The sequence below is a fragment of the Oryctolagus cuniculus genome, chromosome 7, assembly GCF_964237555.1.
Source record: "Oryctolagus cuniculus chromosome 7, mOryCun1.1, whole genome shotgun sequence".
Classification (NCBI taxonomy): Eukaryota; Metazoa; Chordata; class Mammalia; order Lagomorpha; family Leporidae; genus Oryctolagus; species Oryctolagus cuniculus.
The window spans coordinates 94039566-94066776 of record NC_091438.1 but is presented as its reverse complement, the minus strand read 5'-3'; the positions used below and the strand labels follow the sequence as shown (position 1 = coordinate 94066776).

The following is a 27211-nucleotide window of genomic DNA, read 5'->3' as shown; positions in this document are numbered from 1 at the left end:
TGAGTTGTTTTCTTAATAAAAATTTTAAAATACACATTTCCTTCTAAGTACATCTTTTCTTTGTCAATGAAATGGAAATCTTCCCACTGGTGACTACATTATACTCTGAATATTGCCTGGGGGACAAACAGGGTCAGGAGATTTAAAAGGAACTTCCAAGATGGATTTTTTTTTTTTTAAGTCTGAAGCAAAACACAAGATCTGGTCTCCAAACAACTTAATGAGACTTAGTACCTGTAAACAAAAGTTACCTTTTATATCAAGGATTTAGTTATTCCCTATCATTAAAATGCTATTGAAATACAAAGCTTCAGTATTCTAGTTACCTAGCTTTATTCAGTTTATTCACTATGGCAGCAAAGTCATGTTTTTACTTTTTTATTTGAAAAAGAGTTTGAGAGTAGGGTATTCAGACATAGTAGGGTAGGACAACAGAGGTTCTCAGCTGTTTCATTTCTTCTCAAGGTATATACCCAAAGAAGGTATGTCTGTTTTCATTCTAGCTTAATACTTCAGTCAAGAGAGATGAGTATGAGACATTAGAAAAGACAGGCATACAGTTGTATCTGAAACTGCTTTTCACTGACTCCACAGAAGTAGACACTGCAAAATTCAGGACACCTTCAGAAGCCTATGGCTCACAGGCTGGGCATCATAAGGAAGCACAAGAAAATTTAACACTGCATGGAAATTAATGCTTTCCATAACCTGACCCAGATTTATCATTATTTTCTAATCTTCTGTCTGGCAGCATTTTTTCCCTTCTGTCTACTCCCCCTGTATTATCTGAAGTCTTCTCAGCCATAATGAGGCATAACCATCAACTGATTTTTTTTTTTTTTTTGACAGGCAGAGTAGACAGTGAGAGAGAGGCAGAGAGAGAGAGAGAGAGAGAGAGACAGAGAGAGAGAGAGACAGAAGAGAGAGAGAGACAGAAGAGAGAGAGAGACAGAAGAGAGAGAGAGACAGAAGAGAGAGAGAAAGGTCTTCCTTTTCCGTTGGTTCACCCCCCAATGGCTGCTACGGCTGCTGCGCAGTGCCGATCCGAAGCCAGGAGCCAGGTGCTTCCTCCTGGTCTCCCATGTGGGTGCAGGCGCCCAAGCACTTGGGCCATCCTCCACTGTCTTCCCGGGCCACAGCAGAGAGCTGGACTGGAAGAGGAGCAATCGGGACAGAATCCGGCGCCCTAACCGGGACTAGAACCTGGTGTGCCGGCACTGCAGGTGGAGGATTAGCCTATTGAGCTGCAGCGCCGGCCCATCAACTGATTTTCCAAATAAAAATGGCTGCATTCATGTTCTATAAAGTACAGTTTTGCAGCTCAATTGGCCATCTGCATTAGAATCAAAGCCACTTCTGAAGATTATTTAGGAGACAGAATATTTCAGTGTTAATATTATATGTTAATATAATATATATTATATATTATAATAATATAATATATATACTATAATAGTATATATATTATATATATATATTATATATATATAATAGTATATATATTATATGTTAATATTTCAGTGTTCTAAGCTTTGGACTTGAAACTGACCCTACCATCCTAATAACAGATGATCAAATAACTCAAATTTTAGTATTAGGAAAAACACAGGTACTCAAGCTACTAATATTTTTATTATACATCAAGAGATAAGTGTTAACCTAATGAGAACATTCTAACATTACGAGAGGTGGGGCCAGATTTGTGGTATAGTAGGTAAAGCTACCGCCTGTGACACCACCTCCCCATATGGGCACCAGTTGTGTTCCAGCTGCTCCACTTCCAACTGGGTTCTCTGCTAATGGCCTGGGAAAAGCAGAAGAAGATGGTCCAAATGTTTGAGCCCCTGCCACCCAACATGGGAGACTAGGATGAAGTCCGGGGCTTCAGCCTGGCCACCCCTGGCAGTTGCACCCATCTGTATGGTAATCAGCAGATGGAAGATCTCTCTGTCTCTCCCTCCCTGTAGCTCTTTCAAACAAATAAAAAAAAAAATTTTTTTTTTAAAAGATTTGTTTGAAAGAGTTACAAACAGAGGCAGAGACAGAGGGAGAGAGAGGTCTTCCATCCACTGTCTCACTCCCCAGATGACTGCAGATGATCAGCCAGAGCTGAGCTGATCAGAAGCCAGGAGCCAGGAGCTTCTTCCAGGTCTCCCACGCAGGTACAGGGGCCCAAGGAATTGGGCCATCTTCTACTGCTTTCCCAGGCCATAGCAGAGAACTGGATCGGAAGAGGAGCAACTGGGTTTAGAACCAGTGCTCATATGGACTTTCATGAATAGATTTACTTTTTGCAGAAGACTAGGTAAGAGACTGTAGGAAGTTTCTTGGTATAGTAAGGTTCTTGGAGCATATGTTTGGCCTAGCTGTTAAGACACCAGCATCCTGGGCCAGTGCCGTGGCACAGTAGGTTAATACTCAGTCTGCAGCGCCAGCATCCCATATGGGTGCAAGTTTGAGGCTTTTTCAATCCAGCTCTCAGCTATGGCCTGGGAAAGCAGCAGAAGATGGCCCAAGTCCTTGGGCCCCTACACTCATATGGGAGACCAGGAAGAAGCACCTGGATCCTGGCTTCAGATTGGCACAGCCAATGGACTTGGGCCATCATCCGCTGCTTTCCCAGATGTGTTACCAGGGAGCTGGATTGGAGTGGAGCAGTCAGGACTCGAACCAGCATCCATTTGGGATGCCAGCGTCACAGGCCGGGGCCTTAACCTGCTGCACCACAGCAGTAGCCCCAGAACTATACAATGCCTTAACTGAAGGAAAAAAAAAGAGATTCAGGGGGTTGGCGTTGTGGTGTAGCAGATAAAGCTACCACTTGCAATGGCAGCATCTCATATTGGTGCTAGTTCACGTCCCAGCTGCTCTGCTAGAAGCAGAGGATGGCCCAAGTGATTAGGCCACTGCCATCTACATGGGGTACTGGGAGGAAGTTCCTGGCTCCTGGTTTCAGTGTGGTCCAGCCACAGCCACTGCAGCCATTTGGGGAGTGAACCAGCAGATGGTAGCTCTGCCTCTCCCTTTCCATGGCTGAGTTTCAAATAAATCAAGCAACTTTAAAAAATAAATAGGGGGCCGGCCCCATGGCTCACTGGGTTAATCCTCCACTTGCAGTGCCGGCATCCCATATGGGTGCCAGGTTCTGGTCCCGGTTGTTCCTCTTCCAGTCCAGCTCTCTGCTGTGGCCTGGGAAATCAGTGGAGGATGGTCCAAGTGCTTGGGCTCCTGCACCCACATGGGAGACCAGGAGGAAGCACCTGGATCCTGGCTTCAGATTGGCACAGCCAATGGACTTGGGCCATCATCCACTGCTTTCCCAGGTGCGTTACCAGGGAGCTGGATTGGAGTGCAGCAGCCAGGACTCGAACCGGCACCCATATGGTTATTGTCCTGGTTGTTCCATTTCCAATCCTGCTAATGCACCTGAGAAAGCAGTGGATGATGGCCCAAGACCTTGGGCCCCTGCACACCCATGGGAGACCCAGAAGAGACTCCTGGCTTTGGATTGGCTTAGCTGTGGCCATTTGGGAACAAACCAGCAGATGGAAGACCTCCTTCCCCTCCTCCCTCCCTCTGTCTCTACCTCTTTCTGTAACTCTTTCAAATAAATCTCTTGAAAAATTAAATAAGTAAAAAATAAAAGGAGTTAAAGTATTTAGATTCTTATACCCTAGATGATAGATGAAAAATATGTAATTCTTAATTTATCAGATCAGATTTCAGAATAAGAAGAGTAGCTGGTGTACTTATGAACTAAGTAATCTGGAATACATATATTTACAAACACAAAAAGCTACAGAATAAGAGTTTAACTCACAGAAAGCCTTAAAATAATTTGAAGACTGTCTTATACAACAATGCTGTTGCTAGGAGCAAAGTTTCTGCAGCAAGCAACATGAATTCAAATCCAAGCCCCATTATTTCCTAGGTTTTTACCAGGGGTTAAGTTACTCCTCTATACCTAAGTTCTCACATCTGAAAGATAATTACAATGATCTACCAGGGGTGGGGTACCTTTTGTCTACCAAGGGCCATGTGGATATTTATTACATCATTAATGGTCCATAAAAGATTATAAATTAGCCTACTATATATATAGCTATTGAATTCTGAATACCACTTGTGGCTGCCTTGGCAAGGAGGCCCAGATGAAATGAATTATTGGGCAGATATTCCTAGTCCCTGATCTACACCATGGGGTTTTGGGGGTGGGGGAATACATACATACTTTCAGGTTAACCAAATGCTTAGAAGAGAGTGTTACAGTAAGTAATCAACCAATGTCAACTGTTGTGAGCAACAACTGAAAGCTCTTGGTGCTGGTGCTATGGCGCAGTGGGTTAACACCCTGGCCTGAAGTGCGAGCATCCCATATTGGTGCCAGTTCAAGACCCAGCTGCTCCACTTCCGATCCAGCTCTCTGCTATGGCCTGGGATAGCAGTAGAAGATGGCCCAAGTCCTTGGGCCCCTGCACCCCCATGGGAGACCTGGAAGAAAGAAGCTCCTGGCTTCGGATTGGCACAGCTCCAGCCGCTGCGGCCAACTGGGGAGTGAACCGACAGGTGGAAGACCTCTCTCTCTGTGTAACTCTAACTTTTGAATAAATACATAAATCTTTAAAAAAAAAAAAAAAGTCTTGTTTTGAGACCTGCACCATGATGCAGTAGGCTAATCCTCCACTTGCGGTGCCGGCATCCCATATGGGTGCCAGTTCTAGTCCTGGCTGCTCCTCTTCCAATCCAGCTCTCTGCTGTGGCCTGGGAAAGCAGTGGAAGCTGGCCCAGGTCCTTAGGCCCCTGCACCCACATGGGAGACCGGGAAGAAGCACCTGGCTCCTGGCTTTGGATCGGTGCAGCTCCAGATGTTGCAGCCATTTGGGGAGTGAACCAACGGATGGAAGACCTTTCTCTCTGTTTCTCCCTCTATCTGTAACTCTATCTCTCAAATAAATAAATAAAATCTTTAAAAAATAAAGAAAGCTCATGTTTATGCAGAAGACAAAATTTGCTGTGCTTGATACATATGTTTCAGTTATTTGGAAATGATGACTTTCTCTTCTACACAATTTAAGAACGAACAGCAAATTCAATCAATGGTGAAGAGATTGATTCAAATATGGGTAAACTTTAAAGAAAATAGGATACTCCCTTTAATTTTTACACAGGGGCTGGAAGACCCTGTTAGAAGTGTTTCAAAGGATAGAATTTTACACAAAAAATTCAAACTTGAATTAAGATTCTATGATTAGGGGCCGGTGCTGTGGTGTAGTGGGTAAAACCACCACCTGCCAGCATCCCACATGGGTGCCAGTTCGAGTCCCGGCTGCTCCACTTCCAACCTGCCTCTCTGCTATGGCCTGAGAAAGCTGTAGAATATGGCCCAAATCCTTGAGCCCCTGCAGCCTCATGAGAGACCTGGAAGAAGCTCCTGGCTTCTGGTTTCGGATTTGCGCAGCTCCAGTCGTTGCTACCAATTGGGGAGTGAACCAGCAGATGGAAGACCTCTCTCTCCCTCTGACTCTCTTCTTTGTGTCTAACTCTTTCAAATAAATATATAAATCTTAAAAAAAAATAATAAACGGCCGGCGCCGCGGCTCACTAGGCTAATCCTCCGCCTAGCAGCGCCGGCACACCGGGTTCTAGTCCTGGTCGGGGCGCCGGATTCTGTCCCGGTTGCCCCTCTTCCAGGCCAGCTCTCTGCTGTGGCCAGGGAGTGCAGTGGAGGATGGCCCAGGTGCTTGGGCCCTGCACCCCATGGGAGACCAGGAAAAGCACCTGGCTCCTGGCTCCTGCCATCGGATCAGCGCGGTGCGCCGGCCACAGCGCGCCGGCCGCGGCGGCCATTGGAGGGTGAACCAACGGCAAAGGAAGACCTTTCTCTCTGTCTCTCTCTCTCACTGTCCACTCTGCCTGTAAAAAAAAAAAAAAAAATAATAATAATAATAATAATAAACTATGTACATTTATAAGGGCAGAATTACATTTATTAAAAAAATTCTATGATTATAGAAAAATGGGTTTGTCTGTCAACGGTTTCAACCTAGGGGCTAGCACTATGTCTCAGCAGATTAAGCTGTTATTTGTGAGGATGGCATCCCATACTAGAGTGCCAATTCAAGTCCCAGCTGCTTCGCTTTTAATCCAGCTTTCTGATAATGTGCCTGGAAAGGCAGCAGATAATGGCTGGAGCACTTGGGCCTCTGCCACCCCCGTGGGAGGCCATGACAGAGTTCCTAGCTCCAGGCTTTGACCTGGTTGTTGCAGCTATTTGGAAGGTTAACCAGAGGATGGAAGATCTCTTTCCCTTCCTGTCACCCTTTCAGTACAATTAATTTACTACTTCAAAAGTACCATTTTAAATATTACACTTTAGAATTACTTTAGTAGCAAAAATATAAAAAAGCTTATGACTTATCTTTCCATACTTATCATGAAAGAAAACTGCTACCCAATAAAGGCAAAAAAAAAATTTTTTTTGCAGGGCTAGCATTGTGGTGTAGTGAATTAAGCCACAGCCTTGCGACACCAGCATCCCAAATGGGTGCCAGTTCAAGAACTGACTGCTCCAATTCCAATCCAGCTCCCTGCTAATGTAACTCTGCCTTTCAAATAAATAAAAATGAAATAAATAGATCTTAAAAAGTTGGACTAGAGTACAATAACAAACAGAAGTTTACTTCACTGTAAACCAATCCATGCTGAATGTTCATGGAGACTTTGAACCTATGAAATCTGCTGACATGGATTTTAATGAACTGTGTTTGTCCTTTAAACAAACATTTTGATGAATAAACTCTTGCAAATTTATGTGAGATCATCAAATCTATACAAACAGTCCTTATTTGCATAATCACTATTAATTTTCTTTCAAATCAGAACACAGAATAAGAAGTACTAATCTTTTTATTTATGTCTTTTTAGAAGCATCTGTTTCACTGACTCTTAACATCTAATTAGTGAGAAGCTGAGGTCTATTAAGAGAACTATGTAGTCTTCTGATTTCTCTCCCTGTAAACTATCTTAACATTGCCACAATTAATCATCCTAAAACAAAACTCCAATATGGTAACGCTTACTCCAGATAAAATCCTTTAATTGGTATTTGTAAACACTGGCATTTCCTAAAAGAAAAAAATCTGAACAATGAATGGCAGATTATGATTAATTCTAGCCTTATCTGGTAAAATAATTGTAACAAATACCAGAAAGAGAGAAAATAAGAATGAATAAATAAATGAATGAATAGAATAGTCTTGAAAGAGGCCCAAACAAGCTGATGCTAATTTTTGTTGTGTTACTTCTGAATAAGATGAAAGTTTAACTAAATAACAATATTCTGGCACCACGAAGAGTCATTAAAATACATGTACACACCAAGTTAAAACATGAAAAAACAAATATAACCATCACTGAAAACCACTCTAAGACAAATTATTCATCTTTCTGTTCATTCACTGGACTATAATACTGATGACTACAAAAATAACAAAAAATTATCCATCTAAATAACATCTCCACTAAAAACATTAGACATTAGTCCTTTAGGAATTATGAAGTTAAAAGTTGTAGGGAGGGGCCGGCACTGTGGCGTAGCGAGTTAACGCCCCGGACTGAAGCACTGGCATCCCATTTGAGCACCGGTTTGAGACCTGGCTGCTCCACTTCCGATCCAGCTCTCTGCTATGGCCTGGGAAAGCAGCAGCAGATGGCCCAAGTTCTTGGGACCCGGCACCCGGGTGAGAAACCTAGAAGAAGCTCCTGGCTCCTGGCTTCAGATGGGCACAGCTCGGGCCATTATGGCCAATTAGGGAGTGAACCATCAGATGGAAGACCTCTCTCTGCCTCTCCTCTCTCTGTGTTAACTCTTTCAAATAAATAAATTAATTAAAAAAAAAAAAAAACACCTCGTAGAGAATGGTCTCGTGTCACACTCACTGCCAAAATTTCATCTTACTACTATTACCTCAGGACTGGGCTAAACGCTGGAAATAGACTGATTTTAACAAAAGCTTACACTCTAATATTGACCAGACACTATAAAAGTGGCTGGGGGTGGGGCATGTGCATTCTGGCTTAACATTTAAGCTGCCAGTTAGGATACCTGTATCCCACATCTGAGTGCCTGGGTTCAAGTCCCAGCTCCAATTTGATTCCAGCTCTCCTACCAATGCAGATCATCAGAAGCAGCATGTGATAGCTCCTGTCACCCATGTGGAGACCTGGATTGAGTTCCCAGGTCCAGCTTTCACCAGGCTCAGTCCCAATCATTGTGGGTATTTGGAAGTGAGCCAGCATGAGTTTGCTCGCTCTTGCAATTAAAAAAAAGTTAGTAAAGGTGGCAGCACTGTTCAAATCTCTACCCTTTTTTTGAATACCCATCGACATTCTATTGCCAATCTCTACTGCCACTCTCAACACCCTACAATTTATTTACTTATATATTTGAGATACACACACACACACACACACAGTCAGAGTACAAACATGCATATGCCTTTTCTTCTGCTAGCTCACTCCCCAAAATCCCACAATGGTCCAGGGCTGGGTAGGTCCCAAACCAGGAATCAAAAACTCAATCCAGGTCTCCTATATTGGTGGCTGGGACCATGTGGTAGCCATCACCACTGCCTCCCAAGGTCTGTATAAGCAGGAAGAAGGAGTGAGGAGCCAGAGGCAGGTATTAAACACAGCACTCCAATATTGGACTTGGGCCTCTGAACTGCTAAGTCAAACACCCACCCTAATTCTTTATTCTCCTGAAATAACTAATTTGAGTTAGTGACTGTCAATGTTTTTCTATCACAAGTTACCTAAATTTCAAACCTCAGTACCATCTTAAGAGTCCCTCCATATCTTCTATAAGTTAGCAAATTCTACCTTTTTTTTTTTTGCCATTTCTCCTCAACTCAAATTTCTTTGAGGTTACCACTTAGCTTGAGGCTTCCATTTACACCTAGATTTGTCAATGAGAATGCTTTCTAACAGACACAGTCGCAACCTGGCCTTACATTCTTTCAACTCACCTCAATTTTCATTTATAGCTGGTATGGACAGCTCCTCACCTCAATGACTTCTGATTCTCTAAGTTCTCCAGCACTTCAGGAGCTTGCATAGCCTTAACCAGGGCAATCTGGAAATGCTGAATAGCATTTCCAAGGCAGTATCTCCATCAGTGAGAACTGAAAGTATGTAGGAAAACACTCAAGCCACTCTGCAGTGGGTTGGACAGTTCTGAGGCAGTTATAAAAACTGACACAGGGTTAAGCTCCAAGTTGTCCAACCATTATTGGCTTTTCCCCCTTCTGCCTCTACACATTCCATCACTTTTGATCTCTGGCATCTCACCTACCCACATATGCTTCTCTCAAAGTTCTGAGTTCAAGATACACTTCAGCAAAGCCACAAAAGCCACAAAAGTGATGTTATCAAGATCTTGCTTAATCAAAAGCCACACCGCCTTATGACCTCAATCTTCCCATTACAGCTCATTCTGCATTTCTGTAGATCGCATACTTGTGATAAAATACCCTCAGTGACTTCCTTCATAATTTCTTTACCTACTTCTTATATAAACTGTAAATTATTACCAAACTGTTCTGATCTGTTCTCACTTAACTTGCACCTTCCCAGGAATTCATTAGTCTGTTCACACTTGAAATGACCTCCAAATTGGAAGGCGCCAAAGGAATTGCTTTATACATTTGTTTTATGGGAAAAGATTTTTTTTTAAAAGATTTATATATTTATTTGAAAGGTGGAGTTACAGAGGTAGAGGCAGAGACACAGAGAAAGAGAGGTCTTTTATCTGCTGATTCACTCCCTAAATGGCTGCCAATGGCCACAGCTGGGCCCATCTGAAGCCAGGAGCCAGGAGCTTCTTCCAGGTCTCCCCCAGGGGTGCAGGGGCCCAAGGACTTGGGTCATCTTTACTGCTTTCCCAGGCCATAGCAGAAAGCTGGATCAGAAGTAAAGCAGCTGGGACTTGAACTGGCTGGCCCCCATATGGGATGCTGTGCAGGCAGCGGCTTTACTTACTGCACCTCAGCTGTGGCCCCAGGAAAAGATTTAAGTTTCAGCACAAACTGTCCAATTTCTCACTAATAAATAAAGTTAATGAAGTGAGGGATTTGTTATAATTTTTTCAAAGAGAAAGGGAGAGAAATGTCCTCCAATATTTCTATGATAAACTTTTTTTTCAGGGAAATGTAAACCAAAACCACAATGAGGTTTCACCTCACCCAAGTTAGAATGGCTCTCATATAGAAATCAACAAACAACAAATGCTGAGGCATTTGTGGGGAAAAAGGTACCCCAATCCACTGTCAGTGGGAATGTAAACTGATACATTTACTGTGAAGAAATCTGAATATAGACCTACCATATGATCCAGCCATCCCACTCCTAAAAATTTACCCAAACCAAAAGAAATCTGCAGGTGATCTGTACCCCTATGTTCATTGCAGCATAATTCACAACTGCTAAGATGTGGAATCAACCCAGATGTCCATCAACTGTTGACTGGTTAAAGAAATTATGGTATTTATACACTATGGAATACTAATCAGATGTTAAAAAAATGAAATCCTGTCTTTTGCAACAAGATGGATGCAACTGGAAACCATTATACTTAGCGAAATAAGCCAGTCCCCCAAAGACAGACACCATGTTTTCCCTGAAGTAACAAATAGAGAACCTAAAATGTAATGTAGAGCGAAATGGACATTCTGAGATTTAATCATTTGTTTACAGCCCCTGTGTCTTCTGTTCAATCAGTGTTTTTTTTTTCTTCATACTATTTGTTGAACTGTTACTTTAAGATCATTAAGCAAACTGGAAAGTAGATCTTTGTAAAAACTAAGAGTGAGAATGGGAGGAAGAAGAAGGGTTGGAGTTTGGGTGGGTGGGGAGGGGGTAGGGTAAGAAGTATCTCTGTGTTCCCAAATTTGTATAAAATACATGAAACTTGTGGAGCCGGCACTGTGGTGCAGCATGTTAACGCCCTGGCCTTAAGCGCTGGCATCCCATATGGGCGCTGGTTCAAGACCCGGCTGCTCCACTTCCAATCCAGCTCTCTGCTATGGCTTGGAAAAGCAGAAGATGGCCCAAGTCCGTTTCGGCCAATTGGGGAGTGAATCAGCTGGTGGAAGATTTTTCTCTCTTCTCTTTCTGTGTAACTCTGTCTTTCAAATAAATAAATAAATCTTTAAAAAAAATTACATGAAACTTGTCTAACTTAAATAAAAAAATTTTAAAACAAACCTTAGCCATTTGGAGATGGATGCCCTATCTGACTTAAGATCTTTGAAGACAAATTCTTCTAATTTTCCAAAGGGTCTGCCCTGATAGAGTCAAAATATTGACCATTAGCCTTTAGAAGTTATTTGAAAGGGACATTTATTTTGATGCATGCATTTTTTTTTAATTTATTTATTTGAAAGACAGAGTTACAGAGAGGTGGAGGCAGAGAAGGAAGGGAGAGAGAGAGAGAAAGGTGTCTTCCATCTACTGGTTCACTCCCCAAATGGCCACAACAGCTGAAGCTGGGCCTATCTGAAGCCAGGAGTCAGGTCCCCCATGCGGGTGCAGGGGCCCAAGGATTTGGTCATCTTCTCCTGCTTTCCCTGACCATAGCAGAGAGCTGGATCAGAAGTGGAGCAATCAGAACTTGAACTGGTGCCCATATGGGATGCCAGCACTGCAGGCAGCATCCTACCCACTGCACCACAGCCTTGCATTGTTTCTTAAATACAACTTTTGGGAGTGAGCGTTTGGCACAGTGTTTAAGTTCCTGCTTAGGATGTCCGCATCCCATTTTGGAGTACCTGGTTTGAGTCCTGGATACTCTGCTTCAGAGCCAACTTCCTGCTAATGCACACCTTGGGAGGCAGCAGGTGATGGCTCAAACACTTGGGTACCTGTTATCCATCTGGGAAATTCAGACTGAGTTGTAGGCTCTTGGCTTTAGCCAGGACTAACCCTTGGCTGTTGGGTGGGTATTTAGGGGAGTGAACCAACAGATGCAGTTTGTCTCTATCTGTTTCTCTGTCTTTCAAATAAAATGAAAATAATAGCTTTAAATATTAGTTTTCGGGCCAGCGCTACAGCATAGCAGATACCTGTAGTACCAGCATCCCATATTGGCACAAGTCCCAGCTGTTTCACTTTCGATCCACCTCCCTACTAATGCACCTGGGAAAACAGCGGGTGATGGCCCAAGTCCTTGGGCCTCTATACCCACTTGAGAGACCCAGAAGAAGCTCCTGGCTCTTGGCTTTGGATCAGCCCAGCTCCAGCTGTTGTGGCCATTTAGGGAGTGAACCAGCAGTTGGAAGCTTGCTGTCTTTCCCTAAGTACCTTTCAAATGAATCTTAGAAAAAATATACTAGTTTTCATGTATATGTATATACAAATATACAAACACACAGACACACTATATTACACATAATGCCACAGACAGTGAAACCAACTCATTTGACTCTCTGGAGCTTTTCTACTTTTCAAAATGTCCCTACAATTACATGTAGACTTCTAAATGTCTACACTACAGAAACAGGGCTGTTGTTTAGTTTTCTTTCTTCTTCTTTTTTTTTTTTTTTTAGAAATGACTACATTTCAGGGCCAGTGCCATGGTGCAGTAGGTTAATCCTCCATTTGCAGCGCTGGCATCCCATATGGGCACCAGTTCGAGTCCCAGCTGCCCTTCTTCCAATCCAGCTCTCTGCTGTGGCCTGGGAAAGCAGTAGAAGATGGCCCAAGTGCTTGGGCCTCTGAACCTAAGTGGGAGACCAGGAAGAGGCACCTGGCTCCTGGCTTCAGACTGGTGCAGCTCCGGCCGTTGCGGCCATTTGAGGAGTGAACCAGCAGACGGAAGACCTCTCTTTCTACCTCTCAAATAAATAAAAATCTTAAAAAAAAAATGACTACATTTCACATCTCACCAAAAATCTTTCAGCAATTTATCTCATTTTCTAACAGAGTCCACGGTATAGTCTGTCATGTTCCAGTTCACAGTACTCCAATCAATATATCTGAATTCCGATTTGTATTAAAGGCTGCTTTGACAACATTAATTTAACCTTCAGCGGCTAGCACTGTGACATAGTGGGCTAAGCCTCCACCTGCAGCTCCAGAATACCACATGGGCACGGGTTCAAGACCTGGCTGCTCTTCTTCTGATCCAGCTCTCTGCTATTCCCTGGGAAAGCAGTGGAAGATGGGTCCAAGCACTTGAGCCCCTGCATTCACGTGGGAGACCCTGAGGAGTCTGGCTTCAGATCAACTCAGCTGTGGCTGTTGCAGTCATCTAGGGAGTGAGCCAGGGGATGGAAGACCTTTCTCTCTCTCTTCCTGTAACTCTATCTCTCAAATAAATAAATAAAATCTTTAAAAATAGTCTTCACTAAAAAAAAAATAGCTTTAAGGAAATACTGATCTTCACAAATCTTCAAAGGTCAAGCTTCTGTCATGAAGACAAACTTATTTCTTGGCATACCTAACTCACAAGAATGGCATGAGGATCAAATAAAACCGTAAGTGAAAGGTCACTGAAAATACTAACAGCAATACATAAACTTAAGATTTAGCATCCACACAGCCAGGTGTTTGGTCTAGCAGTTAATCTACTTGCATCCCATACCAGCGTGCCTCAGTTCGATGCTCACCTCCAGGTTCTGGCTAATACAGACCATTCAAATCACTGGGTTGCTGCTACCCATATAGGAGACCTGGATTGAGTTCTGCATTCCCAATCTCAACCCAGCCCAACCCCGCCCCAGCCCCAGCCATTTTGGGTATTCAGGGAATGAAACAGATTTGAGCTCTCGCTATCTGGCAACTAAATAACTTTTTTTAATTCTCACCTCTTTATCTCTGAATTTCAAATATTTAAAATCACTACACACTACAGTTTAATGCTATTAAACTAATCATGTACTCACTGGAATGTTGTAAAGAGCTCAAAACAGAAAAAAGTAAAAGTTGACAATAAACCAGATCGAAGATAACAAATCTTGGGGTGGGCTCTGTGGCACAGTGGGTAAAGCCTCCGCCTGCAGTTCTGGCATCCCATATGGGCGCCAGTTCGAGTCCCAGCTGCTCCACTTCCAATCCAGCTCTCTGCTGTGGCCTGGAAAAGCAGTAGAAGATGGCCCAACTCCTTGGGCCCCTGCACCCACGTGGGAGACCCCGAGGAAACTTCTGTCTCCTGGCTTTGGATTGTGGCCAACAGGGGAGTGAACCAGCGGATGGAAGATCTCTCTCTCTCTCTGCTTCTCCTTCTCTATGTAACTCCGACTTTCAAATAAATAAATAAATCTTTAAAAAAATATCTTAAGTAGAGTATCCCTCTCACATAAATGTGAAATGTTTTATTCTAGAAATGTCTTGTATACTATATATTTACTTTTTTAATCCTGCAAATAAAATAAAGCACCTAGCATAGTGTAACAACTACTATTACTTTTTCTTAAACAGCATTTTCTTTCAATAAGATTCCTATTATCTCCCTTATTTATATTAAAAGTATGAACTAACAATATCTGCATTAGATTCCAATCAAAACTTACTACAGTAATCTGATTTGGTAAACCTTTTCCAGATGATAAAATTATTCTGTTTCAACCAGAAACTTAACTACAAGAGCCTCATTACTTTTTATAACAGGCTTTCCTTATGGGGAAAATAATCTGATTAAACTAAATAAGTCTGTAATTCCACGTATGTATTAAGTCTAAAGATTCTTGTAAAATGCGCCCTCAGTTGAGTCTATGCTTTTGCCAGCATTCCAGCGCCTAGCTTAATTTTCCAGACCTAATCATAACGAGAATATAAACCCTAAAATTACTTAACCTGAGCGCAAAATACCTAGAAAAATCTCATCATCCAACAACTTGCACCCGAAAATATTCAAAGGGCGTTTTTTGTATTCGAGAAATATTTACGCGTAAAGCGTTGTTAAACCACACACTGTGAAAAATCTGACCCAAACAAAAGCTGCAGACGGACAGACGGTAAAAACTGGACTTGACCCAAACCAAACGTCGGCCGAAGAAAAATTCCAGAGACGATGACACCTCGTTTTCCCGATAACAATGAATAACGGGGCCGCACCGACGGGTCCGGCCACCCCGGCTGCGCCGCAAAGCGAAACCAGCGACCAGCGGCCGGCGCGTTGCGGGGCTTTCATTCATCCGCGGCCACCGGGGCTGGGAGCCAGAGGCGGGGAGCTGTGCCCCTGCCCAGGCTCACCTCACCCCCCGCCCCGCCTCCCAGGGGAGCGCCCTTAGGGGACCCTTCCCCAAATAAACGACCGGTTCACGTCCTCCGCCGACCCCTGGCGTGCCGCCCACATGGCTAACTCAGAGCACCTAGGAGCCGCGGCCTTCCTCCCGCCCGCGCGCAGCACCAAGAAAGAGGCCGCCGCAGGAGCCACAGAACCGGCGCGCGGCGCCAGAGCAGAGCCGGCCCCCGGCGGCGGCCGCGGCGGCCGCGGCGCCCTTCGGCCCCGCGCCTCCCCCCAGCAGCGCCGCGCTCACCTCCACGGCCTTTCCTGTGGGCCCCGCCAGCGCGGCCGACGAGGGCCTACCGCCGCACCTCTGCAACCTGCTTTTCCTCCCCGGCCTCGCAGGGGAGCGGCGTCGAGACGGGAGGGCCGGAAAACGGCTCCGCAGCACTGCCCGCGGGGGTCCCCGCCTCCCGAGCCGGCCACTTCCCGCAGCAGCCGCGGCTCCTTCCGGTGTGTCCGCTGCCGCCGCAGGCGTCTCTGTTGTCTTGAGAGGGCGGGGAGAGGCGGGGCTGCCAGGAGAGCCGCCCTGGCAGGGGCGGGGCCGCGGGGCCAGGCGCAGGTGCGGGCACCGGATGGACTCCAGCTGCTCGCACTTCGGAGGGAGCCGGCTGCTCGCTGACCGTGTAGGCTCACGGCAGTTTCCGATGGTTCGCGGATTGGCCCCCCTCTTCGACAGCACACACTTCCATTACGAGGATAAGGTCGTGTCTCAACGCATTACACAATCTGCCTCCAGTGGCCTCTGAAGAACCACGGGTTTCAGACCTCGTGCAACGACTTGTTAGACGTAACTTATCTCAGTCAACATCTAGTCCTTACGCTAGTCTTTCTTCTCCCAACTTCTTAGGATTTACATTTTCTGGAGGCAGCTGTGTTTCCATTTTCCACATATGCAGAGAATGAATTCATGTCTACCATTTTCCAAAAGCCAAAATCAATAAGATCTAATGAAATATTGCTTGGTGTCTAGAGCACTTAAAAAGACTTGCCTTCTAACTTTGTCGCTGTTAAAATTCATTCCATTAAAAAAATAAAAATCATTCCATTGACTTTTAAGTATACGAATAAATCATTAAAATACCAAATGTTTGAAGTTGCCGATTTATTTTTTTAAAGATTTATTTATTTGAAAGCCAGAGTTACACAGAGAGAGGAGAGGCAGAAAGAGAGAGGTCTTCCATCTGATGGTTCACTCCCCAATTGCCCGCAATGGCCTGAGCTGCGCTGATCCAAAGCCAGGAGCCAGGAGCTTCTTCTGGGTCTTCTGCACAGGTGCGGGGCCCAAGGACTTGGGCCATCCTTCACTGCTTTCCCAGGCCATAGCAGAGAGCTAGATCGAAGTGGAGCAGCCAGGTCTCAAACCAGCACACATATGGGCTGAGGCCACAGCGCTGGCCCCATGAAGTTGCTGATTTCAGTCTCTCTGATTACTTCCAACTGCTTGATCTCCAATACAGGAGCACATACTCAACTGTTGCAGAAGTTGTTCAATCTCCATGAGACACAGGTAGAAAGTATGTGAGTGCCTGCCTTATTTTAAGGTAAAAATGGAAGAAACTAGCCATGACACAACATTCTTTGTAGGGACTGACTCTAAAGCCTCAGCTGCCACCCCAAATGATCACCTTTTCTGGTTTCACTGAGCAAGAATGGAATTTGATTTGAAGGGTACCTATGCTGCTGTAACTCTTGCCTTTATTTTCAGCCTATTTCAAAAAATATTGCAATTTACATACTAGAAGACATTAGCAGTGTGGTAAGCTTTCATTTAAAAAAAAAAAGATATTTATTTAATTATTTTCTTGAAGGCAGAGTTACAGTGTGAGAGAGTGTTAGAGAAATAGATCTTCCATCCACTGGTTCACTTCCCAAATGGCCAAAACCGCCAGGGCTGGGCCAGGTCAAAGCCAGGAGCCAAAAGCTTCTTCTGAGTCTTCCATGTGGGTGCAGGAGCCCAAGCGCTTAGGCCATCCTCCCCTGCTTTCCCAGGTGCATTTGCAGAGAGCTGGATTGGAAGTGGAGCAACTGGGACTCAAACTGGTGCCCACAAGAAATGGCAGCATTTATAGGCCATGGCTTAACCTGCTGTGCCACAGCACCAGCTCTAAGCTTTCATTTTTTTAAAACTAAGCATTTTCTTTTCTTTTTTTTTTTTAAGATTTATTTTATTTATTTGAAAGACAGAGTTACAGAGAGAGAGAGAGAGGTCTTCCACCCGCTGGTTCACTCCCCAGATGGCTGCAATGGCCAGAGCTGAACTGCTGCCCACATGGGATGCCGGCACTTCAGGCTAGGGCTTTAACCTGCTGTGCCACAGCACCGGCCCCCAAATTTTCATTTTTTAAAACAGCCAAACTGGTGCGGCATGTAGCATAGTGGGTGAAACTGCTGCTTGGTATGCTGACATTCCATGTGGGTAACTAGTTGGAGTCCTGGCTGCTCCACTTCCAATCCAGCTCCTTGCTAATGCACTTGGGAAAGCAGCAGAAGATGGCCCAAGTTCTTGAGCCCCTGCACCCATGTGGGAGTCCCAGAAGATGCTTCTGGCTCCTGGCTCCTGGCTCCTGGCTCTCGCCTGGCCCAGCCCCAGCTGTTGAGGCCACTTGGGGAGTGAACCATTGGATGGAAGATCTGTCTCTCATTCTCTCTCTATAAGTATCCTCAGAGCTGGTGTTAAGACACGGTGAGTTAAGATACCTCCTGTGATGTTGGCATCCTATATCAGAGGTCCATTTTGAGTTTTGCTCACTTCCAATCCAGCTTCCTGCTACTGTGTCTGGGAAAGCAGCAGATGATGGCCCAAATACTTGAAACTCTGCCACCCTTGTGGGAAACTGGGATGCAATGCCTTACTCCTGACTTTAACTTGGCCCAGACTTGGCTGCTACAGCCATTTAAAATGTGAACAGTGGATGGAAGATATTTCTGTCTCTCTTTCTGTAACTGCCTTTCAAATAAATAAAAATATATCTTAAAAAAGCAATATTTTAAATATTTATATAATATTCCTTTGTAAATAAATAAGGGAATTATCATAGAATTCATTTGTTGTCCATGTCTTGTGGCAAAGTACATAATAACTTTCAGACTTAAATGAGAGTTTTATAAACTTGACAAAAGGCAAGTGTTCTTAATTTTCTGAACTTTCCTGTGATAATAAGTGCCTGTCAGCATTATGCTACCTAGAAATAAGTTGTGATACAAACATTTAATCTACGGATTCAAAGTAAAAAGAATACTTTTATTTTTCAAATATTTATTTATTTGAAAAAGTTACGGAGACAGAGGGAGAGACAGAGAAAGAAAAAGAGATCCTCCGTACATCAGTTCACTCCCCAAATTACCACAGCGGCTGGGACTGAACCAGAGAGAAGCCAGGAGCCGGGGACTCCATCAAAGTCTCCCGTGCAGGTGGCAGAGGCCCAAGCACTTGAGTGATCTTCCGCTGCTTTCGCAGGTCATAAGCAGGGAGTTGGATCTGAAGTGGAGCAGTCTGGACTCGAATGGGCACTCAAATAGGATGTCAGCATTGCAGGCAGTGGCTTAACCTACTGTGACACAATGCTGGCCCAGGAATGTTTTTTAAATGAGTGACAAAGTAACTATATTGAAAGACCTGGGCAAAGGAAAGAGTATTTTCAAAAATGGTTTGGAAATTTTTGCCATCACTAAGTAATTCTGCTGCCAAGAATTTTAAGAATTGCCCTATAATTTTTGCATCAAAAGATAACATTAAGAGATGGAAAGTCAAGCCAGAAAATAGAAGATATTTGAAATATATGTAATCAACAAAGCCTAGATATATAAATGAAACATATATTTTCACAAATCAATAAGACAGGCAATCAGATAAATGGGCAAAAGCCACCTTTTCAAAATTGCTTGCACTGGCAGTATAGCAGAGGTATTCTGTTTTTACAGTGTTCTTGCAAACTGAATCTAATTCCAAAGTCTCAGCACCACCTTGCTCAGTAACCAAGGTCACCTTTGGGCTTACCTGTCATGGAGGGGGTTTAGAGCACTGTTGGTGTAAGGAAGGCAAATGATGTGACTGTTTAAAACAGGTGTACCTCAAGCCTAGATGACGGTTGGCAAGTTCCTCTCAGTGGAATCCAGGTCAGGTCTCTGCGGTGGGCCAGTCCTCACCAAGCACATGCACTTTGACACAGTGTAATACTTCTGCTTTTGACTTCTGTGGATTCCCACACTTCCTGTTCATACTTGAATGTTTACTTTTAACCTTATAGTCTTCTTCCCAAAATCTTTAATCTTTTACTTTTCCTTTTTAAGATTTATTTTATTATTTGAAAAGCAGAGTTGGGGGGTAGATAAAGAGCTGTTCCATCCACTGTTTCACTACCCAAAATGGCAATGTCGGTTGGGAATGGGCCAGGACAAAGCCAGGAGCTTGGAACTCCATCCTGATTTCCCATGAAGGTGGCAGGGATCCAGACACTTGGACCATCTTTTGCTGCTTTCCCAGGCACATTGGCAGGGAGCTGGAACAGAAGCAGAGCAGTCTGATCTGTATGGGGTGCCTGACAGTGGCTTAACTCACTGCACCACGATACTGGCTCCTCACTTACTTTTCTTCAAATACTGTCTAATTTTTTTAAAGGTTTATTTATTTATTTGAAAGCCAGAGTTAGAGAAAGAAGAAGAAACACAGAAAGATCTTCTATCCTCTGGTTCACTTCCCAAATGACTACAACAGCCAGGGCTGGGCCAGGCTGAAGCCAGGAGCCAGGAGCTTCTTCTCAGTCTCCCATGTGGGTGATGGGGGAGCAAACACTTGGGCCACATTCTGCTGCTTTTCCTAGGCCATTGGCAGGAAACTGGACCAGAAGTAGATCAGCTGGGACATGAACTCGCACCCATATGGCATACTGATGTTGTAAGTGGCTTTACCCTCTATACCACAGTGCTGACCCCAAAACAGTGTCTCTTGGTGGATTATTAGGAAATACATGATAATGGAACATAAATCAATCAACTCTCCTCTCTGAAGTAGGAGACTATACATCCCATAATGTGGACACCCATGTGAATCACACTGATCCTTGAGTGGATTTCTAAAAGGGTCCTTTGTGGAGAAAACGTTGCGAACTTTATGACCAAGTATGGGTTATCAGGCCAGGTACCACAGCATCTCTGAGTACAGGGAGAAAACGAAGAAGAAATGCAGGGACAGAAGACAGGAAGGAGGAGAAAAGCAGGGGCAGAAAGAGGAAAGGAGAGAACAAAGGAAAGGAGGTAGGAAATAGGATGGTCATATCAAAATAATTAATTTTGGCATCTGAGTAATGGCAAATTAAAATATCAATGCACAAGACATATGCATGTCCTTCAAAAAGTTCATGGAAAATGAAATTAAAAGATATGTTTATTTTGGTGCAAAACTTTTTGAGGGGAAGGCAATTGGCACAGTGGTTAGGGTGCCACTTGGTCTGCTAGTATCCCATATCTGCGTGCTTTAGTTTAGGTCCCTACTCTGCCTGTGATTCCAGCTTCCTGCTGATATACACTCAGTGTGCTTGGGTGCTTGAGTCCCTGGCTCAAGTGCTTAGGTCCCTGGCACCTTACATGACAGACCAGGATTGAGTTCCTAGCTCTCAATTTAGCCTTACCCAGCCCTGGCTATTGTGGGCTTTTGGGAGAAGAAACCAGTGGATGAGATCTCTCTCTCTCTCCCCCTCTTCTCTCTGCCTTTAAAGTAAATAAATAATAATCAGCAGTTTTTTTGTAAATTCATTCATATGAGGATCTCAAAATGTTCATAGAAAATGCATACTATGAAAAAAGTATGCATGAAGTTCAATCATTTTTTTTACATTGCAATAAATTTACTTTTTGTTCCTGCAAATTTTTTAAAGTATCTCTCACTCATTTTGATACTCAAGTACCCCAGACTGAAGAAGCTTTTGCAAATGCTGTTCCTTCAAGCAGATACACTTGTTTAAAAGATTTATTCATTTATTTGAAAGACAGAGATACAGAGAGGCAGAGGCAGAGAGACAAAGAGGTTTTCCGTTCACTGGTTCATTCCCCAAATGGCCGCAATGGCCAGAGCTGAGCCTATCTAAAGCCAGGAGCCTGGAGCTTCTGCCAAGTCTCCCACACAGGTGCAGGCGCCCAAAGACTTCTACTGCTTTCCCAGTCACATTAGCAGGGAGCTGGATAGGAAGTTGAGTAGCAGGGACTCAAACTGGTGTCCATATGGGATGCCGGTTCTGCAGGCGGCAGCCTTAACTGCTATGCCACAGCGCCGGCCCCTATAATTTTAAAGTTTTTAAAAAAGATTTGTTTTACTTGGGCTGGCACTGTGGTGCCAGTGTTGCTTGCAGTGCCAGCAACCCATATGGATGCCTGTTATAGTCCCAGCTGCCCCACTTCCGATCCAGCTCTCTGCCATGGCCTGGGAAAGCAGTAGAAGATGGTCCAAGTCCTTGGGCCCCGGCACCTGTGTGGGAGACCCAGAAGAAGCTCCTGGCTCCCAGCTTTGAATTGGCACAGCTCTGGCTATTGCAGCCATTTGGGGAGTCTAATAGCGGATGGAAGATCTCTCTCTCTATCTGCCTATCTGTAACTCTACCTTTTAAATAATAAATTTGAAAAAAGATTTGTTTTATTTATGTGAAAGGCAGAATGACAAAATGAGATTTGGTTTACTCAATGGTTCACTCAAACCACTGCAATGCCCAGGGCTAGGATGGGCCAGGCAGAAGCCAAATTCCTGGAACTCCATCTGGGTTTGCTATGTGGGTGCAGAGGCCCAAGTACTTGGGCCATCTCTCACTGCTTTCTCAGGTTCATTAGCAAGGAGCTGCATCAGAAGTAGAGCAGGGGGGACTTGAACCAGTGTTCTCATATAGGATGCTGGTGCACCAAAGGCAGAGGCTTAACCCACAGTGCCACACGTCGGCCTATTAATTTTAAATTATTTAAATTTTTTTTGTATTCTTATTTTTTTCCCTATCTCTGATTAACTTACTCAAAGAGAACAATGACTACTTGTCTTGTACACAGTATTCCCAGAGCCTACCATTGAAGAACTCAAATTTTGTTGGTTCTTAACTAAGGATGATTTTCTCCATTAGGTGGATAGTTGTCAATATCCCTGAGGAAGACTGGTGGAAGAAGTAACTATAACATTTCTTTGTATTAATGTGACAGGAGAGTCTAAAACATCATTAGTGCCAATGTTCAAAAGCCCTGCAGCTTCATAATATGTTTTTGGTGATAAGTGCCAGAAACCCAATTAAACTGCTGTTCCTAATTTTATGAACAAGCTAGATTTGACAGGGGCCAACAGAAACCAAAGTTATTCTTTCTCGTTGTGTTCCCTGAAGATCTCTAGGATCCTTCTTTGCTCCTGGGACAAAATCTTAGCCTTTAGTATTTCTGGTCACTCTCAGATAATGAAATGTCCTGTGTAGGATGAGTAGTTGGCCTAGCAGTTAGGACATTGGTTGGGGTGCCTGCACCTCATATCAGACCTAGGTTCAGGTCTCAGCCCCAGCTCCAAAGTCCAGCTTCTTCCTGGTGAAGACGCAAAGAGGTAGCAGGTGAAGTGGTTGGGTTCCTGCTGCCCACATAAGAGGCTATATTGGGTTCCCGGCTGCCAGCCTGCGCAGAGTATGGGCTGTTAAGAATCCGCCCTGTGTGCATCTTCTCTTCAGAGGCGGCCTTAGCCTCTTGACTTGGACTTCTCAATTGTGAATCAGTTACTTGGTTTCATCTTTCTTATATTCCAGGTGACACAGTCATCTTTTCCATATGGTCCCCTTGAGGTCCCTCATATTTGACTTGGATAAGGTAGAAACACCTACATCCCCAGCCCCCTAGTGGTAACTTAATTTGTATGTGGAAGTGTTTGGCACTGACATTTGGCTTCTCTGCCAAGAATCTGTTACCATCTGTTCACTCTTAGAGCTCAGGATATCTAAAAAAAATAACACCATTGACATTTTGGATGGAATAATTCTCTATTAGGGCGAGTGGCTCTTATGCATTGTAGAACGTTTAGCAGCATCTTGGGCCTTTACCCACTAGATGGCTGTAGCACCTCCTCCTAATGGGGACAAACATGTCTGCAGACATTACCAAATGTCCTCCATGGAGCAAAATCTTCTCTATTTGAGAACTACTGTCCTGGCTTAGGTTACTATTCACCCAACTCTTTTCTGTTTATCAGACTGAATTATTTAGAAAATTGAAATATACTAGGTCAATGGAAATGAATGCCTGCAATTAGAGATTCCCATCAGAGTTCACCATCTTGGCAAATTTATAACCCACTTGAGGCACATCAGTAAGCTGGAGTATAACAATTGGCCTGCTCCATTTTTAGCAAAAGGGGCATTTATGGGCTCATGGAGTTCAAGGAAGGACAGCTAGAATCAGGGACCCAAACACTGCTTGCGCACTGTTGTGATCTTTTCATTGCTTACCTGTCAGTTTGCCATCTTACAGTTTTCTCCAAAAGCAGAGTTCTTAGTTTGAAAAATCACCCAGAATGGATTGATTGTCTTCACCTGGGTCAAGTATCTGCCCTAGAGCATTCAGTCAGGAGGTCAGGGTCATGGGAGAATAAGGTAACTGAAAGGACATTTAAGTGGATAAATGGAAGATCTGATATCATAGACAGCCAATCTCGGCTTGAAGACTAAGATTACTGATGGACCAAAGAGGAAAGATACAACATAGGCAAACAGAGCTCAATTAGAGATAATATGCTGCAGTTGGGAACCTACAAGGCGTCAGTATTGCTAGTGCCGTATTTCTAGCATTCAGCACAGTGCATGGCACAATGTAGGAAATGAACAAATTAATAAAGCTACCATTGGACAAGATGAATGAATGGGAAATATGAAAGAAGTGTGTATTTTCTAACTCAGAGATACAGTGATTAACATTTGTACTCAAAACTCAAAATTTCCATCATTTAAACAATATAGGCAGCAGATGCAGCTCTTTTATAAGATTAAATTTAGAAACAGCCTGTGATGATCCTAAGATTTTGTAGAAGATATAAACTCTTGTTTCCATGCAGTTTAGTTTAAATTTTATCATTAATTACAACTTTTTGACCACTTCTGCTGCTGCGCAGTGAAAACATTCTCTAAACAATTTCTGGCTTGAAATCTCCAGCTTTTGCCATTATTCATAATCTCTAAGTTTCATTTTCTTGAGTTAAAAAATAGTAAAAATTTTTGGTAATAGCTTTATTAAAATAAAATTCACAAATCATAATTCATCCATTTAAAATGTGCACTTCAATGGTATATTCAGATTTGTGCAACCACCACCAAAATTTAGTCTAGAAATTCTCACCACCCTAAAAAGAAACCCTGTACTCTTTAGCAGAGGTTCCCATTTCCCCCACATTCCCAGCTCTAAGAAGCCACAAATATTCTTTACAGAATTGCCTAGACTGGATATCTTATATAAATAGAACTGTAAACGATGTGCCACTCTTTAAAAAGATTTATTTGTTTATTTGAAAGAGTTATGCAGAAATAGAAGGAGATGCAGAGAGAGAGAGAGAGAGAGAGAGAGAGAGAGAGAGAGTGGTCTTCTCTCTGCTGGCTCACTCCCCAAATGGCCGCAACGGCCAGAACTGAGCCAATCTGAAGCCAGAAGTCAGGAGCTTCTTCCAGGTCCAAGCACCTGGACCATCTTCTACTGCTTTCCCAGGTCATAGTAGAGGGCTGGATCGGAAGTGGAGCAGCCGGGACTTGAACCAGTGCCCATATGGGATGCTGGCACTACAGGTGGTGGCTTTACCTGCTATGCCACAACACTGGCCCCACAATGTAGCATTTTTTTTGTTCTCTCTCTCTTTTCTTTTAAAGATTTGTTTATTTCTTAGAAAGGCAGAGTTACAGAGAGGCAGAGGCAGAGATATGAGAGAGAGAGAGAGAGAGAGAGGTCTTCTATCAGCTGATTTACTCCTCAAATGGCCTCTATGGCTGGAGCTGGGCTGATCTGAAGCCAGAAGCCAGGAACTTCTTCCAGGTCTCCCACATTGGGGCAGGGACCCAAGGACTTGGGCCATCTTCCACTGCTTTCCCAGGCCATAGCAGAGAGCTGGATTGGAAGTGGAGCAGGGCACATATGTTATGCCAGCACTGCAGGTGGTGGTTTCACCGGCTATGCCGCAATGGCAGCCCCACTATATGGTGTTTTATGACAGACTTTTAGAAAAACTTCACTGTTTAGGGCAAGGAGAGAGAGAGAGAGAGGAAATCTTTCATCCATTGGTTCACTCCACAAATGCCCATCAGCTGCAGCTGGGGCAAGCCAAAATCAGGAACCTAGAACTCAATTCAGGTCTCCAATATGGACGGCAAGGACAGGGACCCAAGTACTTGAGTCATTGACTGCAGCTTCCCAGGATGCACATTAGCAGGAAGCTGGACTGAAAGCAGAGCTGGGATACTCTGCTAGGGTACACAGGCATCCAATTGGTGTCTTAAGTTCTTCGTCAGACCCTCACCCATGACTGCTTCTAAATAATATTTCTTTACACAGATATACCACATTTTATTTACCCATTCATCCGCTGATGGACATTTGGGTTGTTATCACTTTTTGACTATTAGGAATAATGTGGTGCCAGTGCTGAGGCACAGTGGGTTAAAGCCCTGGCCTGCAGCGCTGACATCCTATATGGACGCCAGTTCAAGTCCCAGCTGCTCCACTTTCGATCCAGCTCCCTGCTTTGGCCTGAGAAAGCAGTAGAAGATGGCTCAAGTCCTTGGGCCCCCACACTCATGTGAGAGACCTGGAAGAAGCTCCTGGCTCCTGATCAGCTCAGCTCTGCTGTGGCCCGAGAAAGCAGTTAGAAGATGGTCCAACCCCTGCACGCGCGTCGGGGACCCCATGCTGGAGGAAGATCTCAGCTCCTGGCTTCAGATCAGCCCATCTCCAGCCATTGCAGCCATTTGGGGAGTGAATCAGCCCCGTGGAAGACCTCTCTCTCTGCCTCCCCCTCTCTCTGCCTATAACTCTACCTCTTAAATAAATAAATAAAATCTTAAAAAAAAAAAAAAAAGAGGGGATAAGAGGCGGCAGAAAGGACATTGAGGAATTAAAGATACCCTTACCAATTCCAGATTCCTCAAGTCTCAAGAGCTCCATTAGTTCTGAAGTGCAAAATATTTTCACACAGAATTCCATCTGTGTACTTTGCTTATTATTTGTCTAGAAGCATCATGTTGGTATTGTCATTCTATTTTCCATTTGACTAAATGTGAATTTTGAACACAAAAAGGATTGCTCATTTGTGTTCCTTAGCTAGAAATAGGAATATTTGCTCTCATATTCCAGCTATCTTTACAAAATAATTTTGACTTTTCACTGCAAATATGCTCAGCAACTGGAATTCATAAATCTGTGGGTCTGACAGAATGTTTTGGCTCAGGACTCACATAGAAAAAGAATCTTGAACTTTTTGTGTGTTGTTTAGTTCACTATGTATTATAATTTGAGAGATGTGAATACCCTACCTAACTCCTCGTAATTGGTCACATTTGCTATTCTTTGGTTGCCTAATTCAGAGAAAAACAGAGAAAAGCTAAAGAGGAATTGAAATCAATAACAAAGGCATCATAAATCCAGGGTTGGAAATTCCGTTAACGCTCACTTGAGTAGAGTTCATAATAAAAATTCTTAATCTGGGATCCATAGATTTGGTTGCAGAGTTTGAAATGGTATTTTAACAATATATGTCTGTGTGCATTCTTCTGGGGAAGGTCTCACAGCATTCACTAGATGAGCAGAGCAGTCCTGGATTCCCAAAAGGTTAGAAAGTATAGCTTTGTGAAAACATGCATTCTTGCAACCTAATTTTTACATCCAACCGGCAAGGCAGGAGCCTCTACCCTAAACAAAAATGGCGGCGGCTGCTTCACACGTAGCCCC

The 27211-nt window shown here is 43.8% G+C and overlaps 1 protein-coding gene across 4 annotated transcripts in view; it reads right to left on the bottom strand.

Annotated features, from left to right (window-relative positions):
* Positions 1-15668, bottom strand: part of USP33 (ubiquitin specific peptidase 33) — a 72022-nt gene extending 56354 nt beyond the window's left edge. For all 4 annotated transcript variants that reach the window (XM_051857562.2, XM_051857559.2, XM_051857560.2 and 1 more), the window contains exon 1: positions 15537-15668. The gene's annotated coding sequence lies outside the window, so the exon portion shown is untranslated. The remainder of the gene's footprint in view (positions 1-15536) is intronic.
* Positions 15669-27211: the final 11543 nt, after the last annotated feature.